The sequence below is a fragment of the Gopherus evgoodei genome, chromosome 11 (genome assembly GCF_007399415.2).
Source record: "Gopherus evgoodei ecotype Sinaloan lineage chromosome 11, rGopEvg1_v1.p, whole genome shotgun sequence".
In the NCBI taxonomy this organism is placed as follows: Eukaryota; Metazoa; Chordata; order Testudines; family Testudinidae; genus Gopherus; species Gopherus evgoodei.
The window spans coordinates 63,556,100-63,571,546 of NC_044332.1; the positions used below are offsets into that span (position 1 = coordinate 63,556,100).

The 15,447-nt window shown below is 42.8% G+C and overlaps 1 long non-coding RNA gene across 1 annotated transcript in view; it reads left to right on the forward strand.

The window, feature by feature from the left end:
• Positions 1-7,206, forward strand: part of LOC115659907 — a 225,376-nt gene extending 218,170 nt beyond the window's left edge. The window contains exon 3 of the long non-coding RNA XR_004002669.1: positions 7,138-7,206. This is a non-coding gene — a long non-coding RNA (uncharacterized LOC115659907). The remainder of the gene's footprint in view (positions 1-7,137) is intronic.
• The last annotated feature ends 8,241 nt before the right edge of the window (positions 7,207-15,447 follow it).

The following is a 15,447-nucleotide window of genomic DNA, read 5'->3' on the forward strand; positions in this document are numbered from 1 at the left end:
CCCACCTTGTCACTCTAATTTACTGGGTCTGAAACAGCTGCAACTACACTGCATAAATATGGCATTTTGAAATGATTCTCTTTCAAGTGAAACTTTTTTAAAGGCTGACTCCTACTGCTATCCCAGAGCAGTTCAGAGGGGTTAGATCAGGGTGGGCAACCTTTTTGGCCCGAGGGCTGCATCAGGTTTCGTAAATTGTATGGAGGGGCAGTTAGGAGAGGGGGTTGTGGCCCTGCTCCCACCTCCTATCTGCCCCCCTGGGACTCCCGCCCCATCCAACCCCCCCTCCTTCCTGACTGCCCCCCCAGAAGCCCTGCCCCCATTTAACCCCCTGTTCCCCACTGACCGCCCCAACCCCTATCCACACCCACACCCCTGACCACCACCCCCAACGCCCTGCCCTCTATCCCCTGCTCCCTGTCCCCATACCGCGCTGCCTGGAGCACCGGTGGCTGGTGGTGCTACAGCTGCGCTGCCCGGCTGAAGCTGGGCCACGCTGCCACCACGTAGCTCAGAGCACTGGGTTAGGCCGGGCTCTGCAGCAGCACTGCCCCAGGAACTCACAGCCCCACCGTCCAGAGCATTGCGTGGTGGCAGAGCAAGTGAACTGAGGCTGTGGGAGAGGGGAGACAGAAGAGGAGGAGTCGAGGGCTAGCCTCCCAGGCCAGGAGCTCGGGGGCTGGGCAGGATGATCCAGTGGGCCTGATGTAGCCTGCAGGCTGGAGTTTGCCCACCTTTGGGTTAGATAGATTAGTACTAGATAGGGACCAAATCCAACTGCTGTCACATGTGCAGGTAGGAAAGTGGGCAAACCTAGGTTTGGGAGTACAGTACTTGAGTCTTTGACAGCAAATCATTGTGTTGACCCTTTTAGTCACAGCACAGATGAGATGTTTTTGCTAACCACAAAATGAATATTTGAGTTGATACTGACAAATCATCTGCTGCTGGCTTGCAGACCTCTGAGTAGAAATTGAATTGTTTGCCATGGGAAGAACTTGACATTAAGGCAGAAAATATACAAAATAAATATATATTTTCTTTTTCCCAATTGACTTTGTGCACTTGACCATATTTTTCACAAAAATAGCTACAAAATTAACTTTTCACATTATTGCAGTAGAATTGTGTGTAATAAAACTATTGATTCTCTTGGCTGCAGGGCAAATTGCACTCAAGTATAAACCGGGAGTGATTCATATTACGGTAAAATAAGAGATAAAGGGTTTATTAATACTAATTTCTGCTATACGTGATCTAGTAAAAGCTATTCATTACAAGGAAGTTTGTTTCAAACAACTTGGTACCACAAGTAATCATCATTATGCAATTGCATACTGTAGCTTTTCTAAGCCATAACATACACATTCTACACAATGATTTTTCTCAGTTTAGCTTCAGAAAAGCTCACTATCTCATTTACATGATGACTGTACTTCATGTAAAATTTAACTCTATTAAAATAGACACGGTACGGACCCAAGATAAAGCCAGTGGGTCAGATTCTGATTTCCATTGCAGTGGTGTAAAACCTAGATTAATGCCACCGAGTTGATGGAGTTCCTCCAGTTTTATATTATTGTAACAGCACAAAATCTGGTTCAAGGGAAGTTTGGTTAAGTAAAGACTGCATAATCTGTCCTTATATTTGGAATCTACTATTGGGGGTAGAAATTTGGGAAAGAAAAGGAAACTAGTGGAAAGCTTCATAATATTAATTTCCTTACAACCAATACCAAATTTCAACAAAATATTACTGAGATTGTTTCCATTTGCATGGAACAGGTGTCTACTATTACCTACTTCAGAGAATTTCTATAAGAGGAATTTTTGTTGTTTCATCAACCAGTGTAACCTCTGAAGAGTGAATGTAGCTTTTTATTAGAACAACAAAATAATTACCATGGGCAGAAACATATGCTAGAACATTTAATCATATTCTCATTGTAGCAATCCTGCCAATAATACTATTTCAATTGACTTAACCATCAGGCCCCATCTATGTTGCCAGAGGTGCAATTGAAGAAGTCTCCTTTACTGAGAATTACTTGCAATTAAAAATGTACAGTAGTGTGTGCACAATTTATTTTGGTAATCACATGGTTATCTATTTGATTGTATGCTACTGAGTTTTTCACAAGCAGAAATAGGTGTTTGTGGATAACTATTGCTATACTTACATATCTGTAATTGTATATTGAGTTGTTACTATTGGATAGTTTCTATCTTAATTTATTTCTTTTATCGGAGGGGTAGCCGTGTTAGTCTGGATCTGTAAAAGCAGCAAAGAATCCTGTGGCAGCTTATAGACTAACAGACGTTTTGGAGCATGAGCTTTCATGGGTGAATACCCACTTCGTCAGATGCATGTGGTGGAAATTTCCAGGGGCAGGTATATATATGCAAGCAAGCTAGAGATAATAAGGTTAGTTCAATCAGGGAGGATGAGGCCCTGTTCTAGCAGTTGAGGTGTGAAAACCAAGGGAGGAGAAACTGGTTCTGTAGTTGGCAAGCCATTCACAGTCTTTGTTTAATCCTGAGCTGATGGTGTCAAATTTGCAGATGAACTGAAGCTCAGCAGTTTCTCTTTGAAGTCTGGTCCTGAAGTTTTTTTGCTGCAGGATGGCCACCTTAAGGTCTGCTATAGTGTGGCCAGGGAAGTTGAAGTGTTCTCCTACAGGTTTTGGTATATTCGCATTCCTAATATCTGATTTGTATCCATTTATCCTTTTCCGTAGAGACTGTCCAGTTTGGCCGATGTACACAGCAGAGGGGCATTGCTGGCATATGATGGCGTATATTACATTGGTGGACGTGCAGGTGAATGAACCGGTGATGGTGTGGCTGATCTGGTTAGGTCCTGTGGTGTAGATATGTGGGCAGAGTTGGCATCGAGGTTTGTTGCATGGGTTGGTTCCTGAACTAGAGTTCCTATGGTGCGGTGTGCAGTTACTGGTGAGAATATGTTTCAGGTTGGCAGGTTGTCTGTGGGCGAGGACTGGCCTGCCACCCAAGGCCTGTGAAAGTGTGCAGTCATTGTCCAGGATGGGTTGTAGAACGTGCATGGCATTCTGCACGACTTCAGTTATGAGGCAAGCAATGTTGTTTTTCCACAATTTCTGCCTGTGCACGTCGGCGGAAGCATTCAATGTATAGGTCCAGACTGTCATTTCGATTCTCAGGAGGAGTCCATGTGGAGTTCTTCTGTCACGGAGATAGCTGGGAGTGCTGGTGGCATAGGATCTGAGTAGAGAGTCCACATATCCAGACAGTCCTTCAGTGAGAATGCCAATGCCCGAGATGATGGGGAGTCCAGGATTTCCGGGTTTGTGGATCTTGGGTAGTAGATAGAATCACCCTGGTTGGGGCTCTGAGGGTATGTTGATTTGTTCTGGTGTTAGTGTAGGGAGTGTCCTGAGCAGATGGTGTGGTTTCTTAGTGTATTCCTCAGTGAGATCTGAGGGAAGTGGCCTGTAGAATTTGGTATTGGAGAGTTGTCTGGAGGCCTCCTTTTGGTAGTCAGACCTGTTCATGATGACAACAGCACCTCCTTTATCAGCCTCTTTGATGATAATGTCTGGGTGGTTTCTGAGGCTGTGGATGGCATGGCGTTCTGCACGACTTAGGTTATGAGGCAAGCGATGTTGTTTTTCCACAATTTCTGCCTGTGCACGTCGGTGGAAGCATTCAATGTATAGGTCCAGACTGACATTTCGACTCTCAGGAGGAGTTCATGTGGAGTTCTTCTTCTTGTGCTGTTGGTGGGAGGGTACCTGTGTATCAGTGCGCTGTTCAGTGTTGTCCTGAAAGTATTCTTTGAGTCGGAGACGGTGAAAGTAGGCTTCCAGATCGCCGCAGAACTGTATCATGTTGGTGGAGGTGGCAGGGCAGAAAGAGAGTCCCCGAGATAGGACAGACTTTTCTTCTGGGCTGAGTGTGTAGTTGGATAGATTGACGATATTACTGGGTGGGTTGGGGGTACCACGGTTGTGGCCCCATGTGGCAGGTAGGAGTTTAGACAGCTTACAGTCCCTTTTCCTTTGTAGAGAGGTGAAGTGAGTAATGTAGATCTCCTGTCTTATTTTAGTGAAGTCTGTTTGTATGGAAGTTTGGTTATTAATGAGAGTCTCCAGGTTGGAGAGCTCTTTTTTGATGTTTTCCTGTTTGCTGTATAGGATGCTGATCAGGTGGTTCCTCAGTTTCTTTAATAAAGTATGGCATAATCTCCCACTGTGGTCTGTGTAGTATGTAGATAGCAGTGGATTTTTTCCTTTAGTCCATTTGGTATGATGTCCATTCGTTTGCATTTGGAAAGGAAGATGATATCTGTCTGTATTTGTGCAAGTTTCTTCATGAGATTGATGGATTTCCACTCCATACAGCTAAATGCAGTGCCTTGCATGGTGTCATGTTTCAGAGGGGTAGCCATGTTAGTCTGGATCTGTAAAAGCAGCAAAGAATCCTGTGGCACCTTATAGACTAACAGACTTTTTGGAGCATGAGCTTTCGTGGGTGAATACCCACTTCGTCAGATGCATGTCACATTAACACCACCCTATACCGAAAACCTACCGACCGCTATGCCTACCTTTATGCCTCCAGCTTCCATCCCGGGCACATCACATGATCCATTGTCTACAGCCAAGCACTGAGGTACAACCGCATCTGCTCTAACCCCTCAGACAGAGACCAACACCTATAAAATCTCCACCAAGCATTCTCAAAACTACAATACCCGCACGAGGAAATAAGGAAACAGATCAACAGAGCCAGACGTGTACCCAGAAGCCTCCTATTGCAAGACAAACCCAAGAAAGAAACCAACAGGACTCCACTGGCCATCACATACAGTCCCCAGCTAAAACCCCTACAACACATCATCAGGGATCTACAACCCATCCTGGACAATGACCGCACACTTTCACAGGCCTTGGGTGGCAGGCCAGTCCTCGCCCACAGACAACCTGCCAACCTGAAACATATTCTCACCAGTAAGTCCACACCGCACCATAGGAACTCTAACTCAGGAACCAACCCATGCAACAAACCTCGATGCCAACTCTGCCCACATATCTACACCACAGGACCTAACCACATCAGCCACACCATCACCAGTTCATTCACCTGCACGTCCACCAATGTAATATACGCCATCATATGCCAGCAACGCCCCTCTGCTATGTACATCGGCCAAACTGGACAGTCTCTACGGAAAAGGATAAATGGACACAAATCAGATATTAGGAATGGGAATATACAAAAACCTGTAGGAGAACACTTCAACTTCCCTGGCCACACTATAGCAGGCCTTAAGGTGGCCATCCTGCAGCAAAAAAACTTCAGGACCAGACTTCAAAGAGAAACTGCTGAGCTTCAGTTCATCTGCAAATTTGACACCATCAGCTCAGGATTAAACAAAGACTGTGAATGGCTTGCCAACTACAGAACCAGTTTCTCCTCCCTTGGTTTTCACACCTCAACTGCTAGAACAGGGCCTCATCCTCCCTGATTGAACTAACCTCATTATCTCTAGCTTACTTGCATATATATACCTGCCCCTGGAAATTTCCACCACATGCATCTGACGAAGTGGGTATTCACCTATGAAAGCTCATGGTCCAAAACGTCTGTTAGTCTATAAGGTGCCACAGGATTCTTTGCTGCTTTTATTTCTTTTGTTGTTATTTAAATCCAAAAATTATTAAAAGTTTAGCTGTATTCCTGAGAACCGTCTGTTCTCACCCAACGCTAAGCCCTATAATGTTACACAGTTGCTTAGAACAATTTCAGTCCTGGAAAATGGAAACTACATTTTATACATAAAATATGATGGTTGAATTCTTGTGACATTTATCGTCACCTTGCGGAGAGATGGGATAATGTACTGTCCCCATTGTAATACCGCCTTCCATTGCTGAATTATTAAGATAAATGGCTGAACAAAGACCAGCCATTAGGCAACATGCACATAAAGTAAATAATACTAGACAAGCAACCGTAGTACACAAGGGTAGGGATGGGGCTTGCCAGTGAGTCCATAAAAAGAAAAACCTTTGTCTCCAGAAACCCAAGTTGGAATTTTCATTAGATGTTGCCAGAGAATCATATTGTTGATAGTCTGTCAGATTAAAAGTACTATGGCTGTACTGAAGCTACTGCGACAGTAACACAGCATATTATGCTATATGTTATTCTGTGGGGTCCTTCTGAAATATTTTATATAAATATCACTCTAGAGTTACTTTCATCCTGGAAAATTATTTTTCTATTGCTGAAGTAAGTGTTTCTCTAGAGAAATAAATTTTTGTTTAAAGAACAGACAACGGTATTTCAGCAACAGAAAAATAATTGATCAGTGATTTTTGTTCTGTATCTGAAATTGCACTTGACGAAAAGTACTGTAGCTTTCATGTGGCTGATAATATCATACTGTTATTGCACCTGAAAAAGTTGAACTGAAAAAGGATCCTGAAGCTCAGTTGGCTTGATATTCAGTTTTTGAGGTTTCCAAACTGTGATGCAAGCAACAAAATTAACCTTTGGGTCAAATCATGGTTGCCCAGCAGACACAGCTTTATGCCAGAAACCCCAAGACCTGAAGAGAAAACATTATCTACCCCAACTCTGATCAAAAACCTACCACCAAGAGACTTGGAGGAGAATTCTGGATATAATGTGCAGATTCATGCATATACATACCATGGCCTACCATGATACCTATGCATCTTCTCCAATAATTTCAAGGGAGATAGCTCAGTGGTTTGAGTATTGGCTTGCTAAACCCAGGGTTATGAGTTCAATCCTTGAGGGGGCTATTTAGGGAACTGGTGTAAAAAACCCCCAAAACTGGGGATTTGTCCTGCTTTGAGCAGGGGGTTGGACTAGATGATCTCCTGAGGTCCCTTCCAACCCTGAGATTCTGTGATAACAATTGGCTTTATAAAGGGTTCTTCCAGCCCAAATATAAGCCTCCATTAATGTTGCTTTTTTATGTCAATGGAAGTTTTATGTGTTGTAGGATTCCATTTGGTCCGTCACCCTCACAGAATATCTCTGTTAGTTAGTCAACATTTTACAAATGTTATAATATATATATATATATATGAAAAACAAATATATTGGTCCTTTTCTTTTTAGGAGTATATGGACTCAAATAAATACATAGAACACTTAGTAACTCAGCTAGAAGAGCAACGCTGGAACCTATGGAGGCAAGTACAATTTATATGTATATATTTGTTTTGGAAAGAGATACGATATTCCATAGTTTTTGCTGCTGACTTTAGGTAAGATGGACACGTGTTGAACTTCCAGATCGGCACTTCTGTTAAATACCCACCCACAAACATTAAACTCTCACATGAGTTTTAACCACAGATGAAATAATAGTGAACCACACATAAAGTCATCGCTCTGGGAGTGGAAACATATCCATGGCCTGTAAAGATTGTTAAATATGTCTGCAGGTATCCCTGTCTGTGGAAATACTCTGTTTTCCAAGCATTTGCTATGCTTATCCCTGCTTAGAATTATCATCAGTTTCACTGGAGTGGGTTTACCAGGCAGTTTGGTCTCCTTGAATATAGGAGTCTCTTTCAAATGGAATATGAAAGGAGTAACATAAGTGACCATGAAGTGGTGATAACATGGCAACGTAAGATATTCGGAGTTTTAAAACCCAAACTAGCAATGGTTAGCAAGCCTGCTGCAATGAAAGGTTGTCTCTCTCACCAACAGAAGTTGGTCCTATAAAAGATATTACCTCACCCACCTTGTCTCTTTGGTGAAAAAGAGGCAGTCTTGATGCTCTAGTAAGCATTTTCCATATCTCCTGCTTTCACATTGATTACCACTGGATGTCCAGACCCAATTTGCATATCTATAAAGTGATGATTTACATTTGCTAATATATACCCATATATAATATACCTATATGCCTGGGATTTCTGTTCCATCTTGATCAACTGAGAAATGTGCACGAGCACTTGAAAATCCCAATGAATTCTGTGTGCTTAGGCAAGTTGGATGCAGGAGAACTTTGAAAATTCCCCTGCATGTGTTTTCCTTAGAAAATGTAATCTACTCATAAGTTATCAGTTTACCTAGTTCTGCTGCAATAAAGTAGCTATTCAATTCTAAATACATTTTCCCTATGTGTGCCTGCGACTTGATTGGATAGCTTTACTTGGATGGTTTTAATAAAGTGTTCCCAATGATGCCAAATACCATGGCCCATCCCCATTATGTAAGCCATACTACTATGCATTTTTTTGCAAGTCTCTAAAGTTACTGAAATATCATTCATAAAAGTGACAACTTGCAACATGAATGGTTTTGGTGCTGTATTGTTTTTTCTGAAGAATTGTGCTCTGCAGGTTGTCCCAGGGCTGCCCTGGTAAAAAATGGCACAACCATCCCAAAAGGCTTTTTCTCTGATTTTTTTTCTTTTGTCTCAACAAATCCTATTTAACTTTAGATGACTCATTCCCTCTATAAGTGGATAACTTATTTGGTCAGATTTTTATTAGTTTGTGAAATTGCACCAGTTTTTTTATTTATGTAGATTTGTAGTGGTTACACATGATGTGACAACTAAGTAGCTAGAGGAAAACACTTTGCAGGCTGTATTTGCTGCACAGTTTTTGACCATCCATTATCTCTGTGATAAATGAAAGGGGCAGGGGTAGCTCCCTTTTATGGACACTCAGCCAGCCAGTTAGCTATAAAATCCCTCTTAGTAGTTGTTCTCTACTTGCTATAGAAGGTTCATGAATATGAGAAGTCCTCCATTAAGTTTGAAGACAAGTATAATTTAATTTTCTCAAATAGGTTGAACCAGTGCACCTCAGACCTGCTCTCAGGAGAGGAATAATTAAGTTCCAATGATTGTTCAATTGAAAACTCTGTATACTCAAAAAAGGTGGATTTTCACATTGCTCTGATGATCATTCCTGTCCTCTGGGATATAAAATTGGATTAAAATAACATTTCAGACATGAGTTTAGCCTCCTTTAAAGCTAGACTACAAAAGTTTGTGGCCATTCAGTTCCCATTTTCTTTTAAAATTGAATTATTATATCAGAAGAAACAAGGGTTTTCATGTAAAATTACAATATTCAGTAAAATGCATTTGATTAAGAATGAAGGTTAATAGTAGCATTATAGCTGAATAACAATATTATGAATAAATGGAAATGAATAGTAGAATAAAGAAAATGGAAAAAACTCCTTGAAAACCAGCACATATATAAGGACTTTATTGAATTGTGAACTGACATTCAGCTAGTCCTGAAAACTGAATGTTCTTTGCAGAGTTAAAGTCAGCACTTTCTTTTTATTATTGTTTACAGAGTAACATTGAGATTAAAAATTTAAGAATGACAATGAATACTATAAAAAAAATCCTCTCTGGTTTCGATAGACTATCTTGAATGCTTTATTATAGATTTAAAAGAGAGAGATCTTTAATATGCTAAGGATCATGGGAATAGCTCATGCTATACAAGAGCAGTACTAGATTGTCTGGAGTCAGACAGATGCCCTAATAAATCAGCATAGACCACTTCTTAGACTTCATTATGCCCTTGATTTGTGGCTGCCACAATTTTAACCTATTGGGTCATTGGGCATTGAACCTGACATTGAACGATAGCCCCTGGTTTACTCTAGGCTAGCTAATAAAAAAGACAGATACAAATTCTGAACATTTAGCTCCTTCAACATTGCTTACAGCATGGGCTGATTTATAGCAACCAGTCTGAGACAGAAGAGACTAAAACTGATGTCACTGCGCTCATATAGAATGTCTATGGTACCACATGTACAACAGCAAACTAAAAGGCACTTAATTAGATGTGGGAGCAGAAATTTCTTTTTCTTCTCTTTTTACAGAGCTTGATATATTTTACTTCCTTCATGTGGCATAGCCATCTGTTGTGGAACATAGAAATTTATTGCTGTAATCATACTCCCAAGAGGACTGGTTATGTTTAGGTCATGTTTCATAGCATGCTACTAAAAGAGACCTCCAGATTTTCAGTTTCTAAAGAACTTCAGAAGCATAAGCAGAGCTACCTCAGCAGTATCTGAAAGTACAGCTGTTTTTGACCACCACCGTTTTCTTACACTAAGAACCTCAGACAGCTTATTGTTATATGAAGAATTAAGACAGCAGCAAAGGTAGAAATTCACTATCTGAAACAAGATATGTACACACACTCACACACTAGTAGCTGAAAGTCCATGCTGTCACACAGGTATAATTTGTAAAGTCACGTGTGTAAAAAAAGACAAAAATAGCTGGGAACTTAAAGATTAGACAGTAACAGGCCGTGAATCCAAGTGATGACTGAACCTGATGATATTCTAAACAAAAACTATCATCCTTGTAGCTTTTTCCAGCTCTTTACACTGACTCAGGGCTTGTCTACATCACAAAGTTGCAGCGCTGGTGAGGGGGTTACAGCGCTGCAACTTAGGAGGGGTACACATCTGCAGGGCATCACCAGCGCTGCAACTCCCTGTTTGCAGCGCTGGCCGTACTCCCGTTTTGTCTCGGGTGTAGAGGATCCAGCGCTGGTGATCCAGCGCTGGTAATCAAGTGTAGACACTTACCAGCGTTTTTCTTGACATCCGTGGAATAAGCAGGTATCACAGCATACCTGAGGAAGCCTCTCTGGTAATCAAGCAGGTCTCCTTCCCTCCAGTTTGCTCCGGTGTTCTCCGAAACCCCCCCCCCAAGCGGGTCTCCTTCCCCGCGGTTTGCAGGGGGGTTCGGGGAACGCGAGAGCAAACCGCGGGGAAGCAGGTCTCCTTCCCCGGTTTGCTCCAGTGTTCCCCGAACCCCCGTGCAAGCAGGTCTCCTTCCCCGCAGTGTGCTCTCGCGTTACCCGAACCCCCTCCGTGCAAGCAGGTCTCCTTCCACGCGGTTTGCAGGGGGGTTCAGGGAACGCGAGAGCAAACCGCGGGGAAGGAGACCTGCTTGCACGGGGTTTCGGGGAACACTGGAGCAAACCGGGGAAGGAGACCTGCTTCCCCACGGTTTGCTCTCACGTTCCCCAGCCCCCCCTTGAAGCCGCCCAACAGCGCTGCAGTGTGGCCACATCTAACACCACTTGCAGCGCTGGTTGCTGTAAGTGTGGCCACTCTGCAGCACTGGCCCTATACAGCTGTACTAATACAGCTGTAACAACCAGCGCTGCAAAATTGTAGATGTAGACATACCCTCAGACATTCTAGGCTTCCGTGTAATGTTCAAGGTTATTGTGTGTGCTGATTGTGTTGTTGTTCTGGGAGATTTGTGTTGATTTGTGCAGGTGCTGAATGAGTGATATATGCTGTGGAGAGGAGCTATGTATGTATGAGGTTATAGTGTGTAATGCTTGCAGTGGTAGCGGGTGAACTTTGGGGCACGTGAGCCATAGCGGAGAGAAAAAAATAGAAAAAGTCTGGTCATCTGAGTAGCCTACCTGGGCCCTGGAGTCTGGGGCAGTTGCACTGGGGCATGTGAAAACTGGTCCCTGCACTCTGAGCCTGGACTGAGAGGGTGGGACTTGTAGAGTCCTCTAAAGAGCTGTGCACCCTGTAGACCCTGTTGGTGTGCTCTAAAAGGTACCTAGAGTGCATAAACGCAGTCCTGTTTGAAACGGGACTACATCAACATCAACTTGCATAGGTGTAATTCATAAGTCAGAAGGACTGAGAACTTAAAATTGGATGGTAACAGATCACAAAACCCGGTGACAATTCAATCTAGTGGTAGGCTGAACAAAAAGAGCCCTCCACCATGCTTACTGCTGTTTCCATGGCTTCACAGTGACGCTACAGACGTCATTGTCTTCACAGTGGCACACATAGTGACAACCCTGGAATATTATATTTTGAGGTGGGGTTTCTTTTTTAAAAAAAAGTCTGTATGACTTTTTGTTTTGTGTTTTACTTTTCTCTGGCTTATTTGGAAAAAAAAAACAGTAGGGCAAATTCAACGCTGATTTAACTCCATTGAAGCTATTTTAGTAATGAATTTGTCTCAGTAGATCAACATGCACTGGAACATTTGGGATTATTTTAGGGTTTATTCCCTCCTCCCACTCCATCCTGGGCCTATAAATAGTATCAAAAGTTTGGACAGAAAAGATTTTTTTCTCTGCACTGGTATTTTCTCACGTAGTCAACCAGTGCTGTTTCATATTTGGCTAAAGTTTATTACTATATATAATTTTAAGGGCAGAATAATATGAAGAAATAATTGGAAAAGTAAGGGTTTGCTCCTGCAGTCTTTGCTCAGTGACCCCTCAGGTTTGCATCACTAACATCAACGTGTAACGATTGCAACAGTAGATCTTAATTTTGAATTATTGACATTTGGGCCCCTAATTGTAATTCACTTTTTCCCTTAACAGAAAAAAGAATTGGTATTGAAGCATAGTATGCTTTCCCAGGTATAAAAGAGTCTGCTCTTGTTCCTGCTAATGTCCATGAGAATTTTATTATTGACTTGAATGGAACCAGGATTGGAACTTGGTCCCAGAATTTTTGGAAGTGTTGGGATGTTCTAGACTTCAAAGAGTACAATCAGGAAACAAAACAAAACAAAAGCCAAACATGTATACTACAATGATGTAAAACCCTGAGAGATGGAGAGAGAGAGACAGTATATGGAGTCCATGGCATTTTTCTAAGGACAAGTTTTAAAAAAGAGGCTTTCTTAAATAACTTTGCTGTACTGTCATCTAAAGTATTAGCACGTCTCTATGCTCATGGGTTTAATGCTTGTAAACTAAGGAGGTGCCAAGTATTCATGAGGTTGCTTTTGCTGTAATCATAAACTTCCACTGGGAGATCTTAATTGGTAACAAGTAAAATTGCTCTGCAAGAATTCTTAATGGTGAGCACAGATTAAAATAACAACCATGATTAGTTTTAAACTGCTTGACTAGAAAAAGACTAATCTTTTGGGAATATGATACATGGCAAACAAATGGAAAACCCTGTGTACTGTGTGATGTTAAGGCAGGGCAGGCTTTGACAAAAATATCTAATGCTGTACCAATGGAACAAAGGCATACTCCACACGCATTTCTTTTCCTGTGAGATCTCTCTGTAGCTTGGCTGAATAGAACTAACATTAAAGCAGACAGAATCTTGGGGACCTTCATCATTTTAATCCCACTTTAACTCTTCCTGTAAGATTTCCAAATGAGAGCTATATCTTCCAGCCAGTGATGCTGAATGGGATTTCCTTTGGAATCCATCATTGTTGCCCATTGGTCATCTGGCAGAGATCTTTGCAAAGAAATGCAAAGGTCTCCTCTCCGCTGCCTCCATATGAGGAGAGATTAAAAAGACTGGGACTGTTCATCTTAGTAAAAAGATGATTATGGTGGGATATGATAGAGGTCTAGAAAATCATGAATGGTGAGGAGAAAATGAATAAGGAAGTGCTATTTACCTCTTCATTTAGCACAAGAACTGGGGGTCACCAGGGCCGGATTAATGCAGGGACTTTAGGGGCTGCAGTCCAGGGCCTTGGGCTAAGGGGGCTGGAGGATGTGGCCCTCTGCTTCCTTTCATCTGGTCAGTGGCAAGTCTCTGCACCATGGGTCGGACAGTCCTAGAGCCTCAGCGCCCACCCCGCCACGCCACTCCCCCGAAGCTGGAGCCGTGAGTGACAGCTCGCCGATGTGCTCTTGAGGCCCCTAGGCGAGGGGCATTCAGGGAATCTCTGTGCACTGCCCCTGCCCCCAGTGCCTGGCCCCTCTGCCTAGAGTCCGGACGCGCCAGCCACATCAAGGAGCAGAGCAGCATGGAGCCAGGGCAGGCAGGGTCCTGCCTTAGCCCTGCTGCGCCACCAACCAGGAGCCGCCTGAGGTAAGCACCTCTCAGCTGGAACCTGCACCTCATACCCCCTCCTGCAACCCTACCCTAGCCCGTAGCTCCCCCCTGCACCCAAACTCGCTCCCAGACTCCACACCCCCACCTGCACCCTAACCCCCATCCCAGCCCTGAGACCCTCCTGCACCCAAACTCCTGCCCAAAGCCCACATCCCGAACCTCCTGCTGCACTCCAACCCCCTGTCCCATCCGTGTCCCCACCCCAGAGCCCCCCCCAGCTGGAGCTGCACCCCAATCCCCTGCCCCAGCCCTGAGCCCACACCCCCATCCCAAACCCCTAGGGGCCCCACAAAATCTAATAGCCCACAGGAGAGTTAATCTGGCCCTGGGAATCACCCAATGAAATTAGTAGGCAGCAACTTTAAAACAAACATAAGTAAGTACTTCTTCACAAAACACACAATCAACCTGTGAAACTCATTGCCAGGGAATGTTGAGAAGGCCAAAAGTATAACTGGGTTCAAAACAAATTAGATATGTTCGTGGAAGATAGGTCCAATAATAGCTATTAGCCAAGATGGTCAGGGACACTACACCATGCACTGGGTGTGTTCCTAAATCTGTGACTGCCAGAGCTGGAGCTGGATGGCAGGGGATGGATCATTCCATGAATAGCTCTGTTCTGTTCAATCCCTATGAAGCACCTGGCAGTGGCCGTCATTGGAAGACAGGAGACTGGGCTACATGGACCATTGGTCTGTCCCATTATAGCCATTTTTGTTCTTATGTTTTTGTGGCTCAGTATTCTACCTACTCAGACTTCCAACACCTGCCAGTGGATAAAAACAGAATAAAATGCAATTTTAAGATGCCAGATGCATATACCTAAGTTGCTTATTTTGTCAAATTATATAATAGCCATGTTCCTTCGAGTCCAGGACAGTGCTAAATCTGAGAAAGTGTTACATTTGTAAATCTGAAGAACATGTGGTACAAATGTGGTGACACATTCCCTTTTTTAAGGGAAGCCCTTACACTCCTTCAGTGATGTGTGAGACTGTAACTGAGGGCAGAATTTGGCTCTTGGTGTTCATTTGCATTATCTGGGTGGCTGCCAATTAAAATAATTAAGTAACATTTTTTTCTATTTACGTTTTGTGTGATTTCTGTTATTCATTATAGTACTGAACTAACAGAACTTTTTTGAATGAAACTTACAGAGCAGACAAATCTTGCACTGTTTTTTCCAACACAGCTGACAATGCCTCAGTCCTAAAATACATCATATGCTTTATTTATTATGTGAACTCATTTCTTCTATGAACCAGCATTTGAAATGTGGGCTCAAGAGGGAAAGTCTATTAAGAACGTTTCTAATATTTGACCAAATGTATATTTCTCTAGATGAGTGTAAATTTGATGGTTCAATGAACAGGGAATATGTGGCCACTAAGACATTAAAAAGCACTACTATTGTATTATCTGTGAATTAAAACAGGCTTTCTTCCTTTCAATCTCTGGTACAATGCCCTGTGTCACATCACAATTTTAAAAAAGGTCTTTTCCATGATTTTAAGCTGGCTAGGTCAGTATTGTGGATAACTGACAGACACA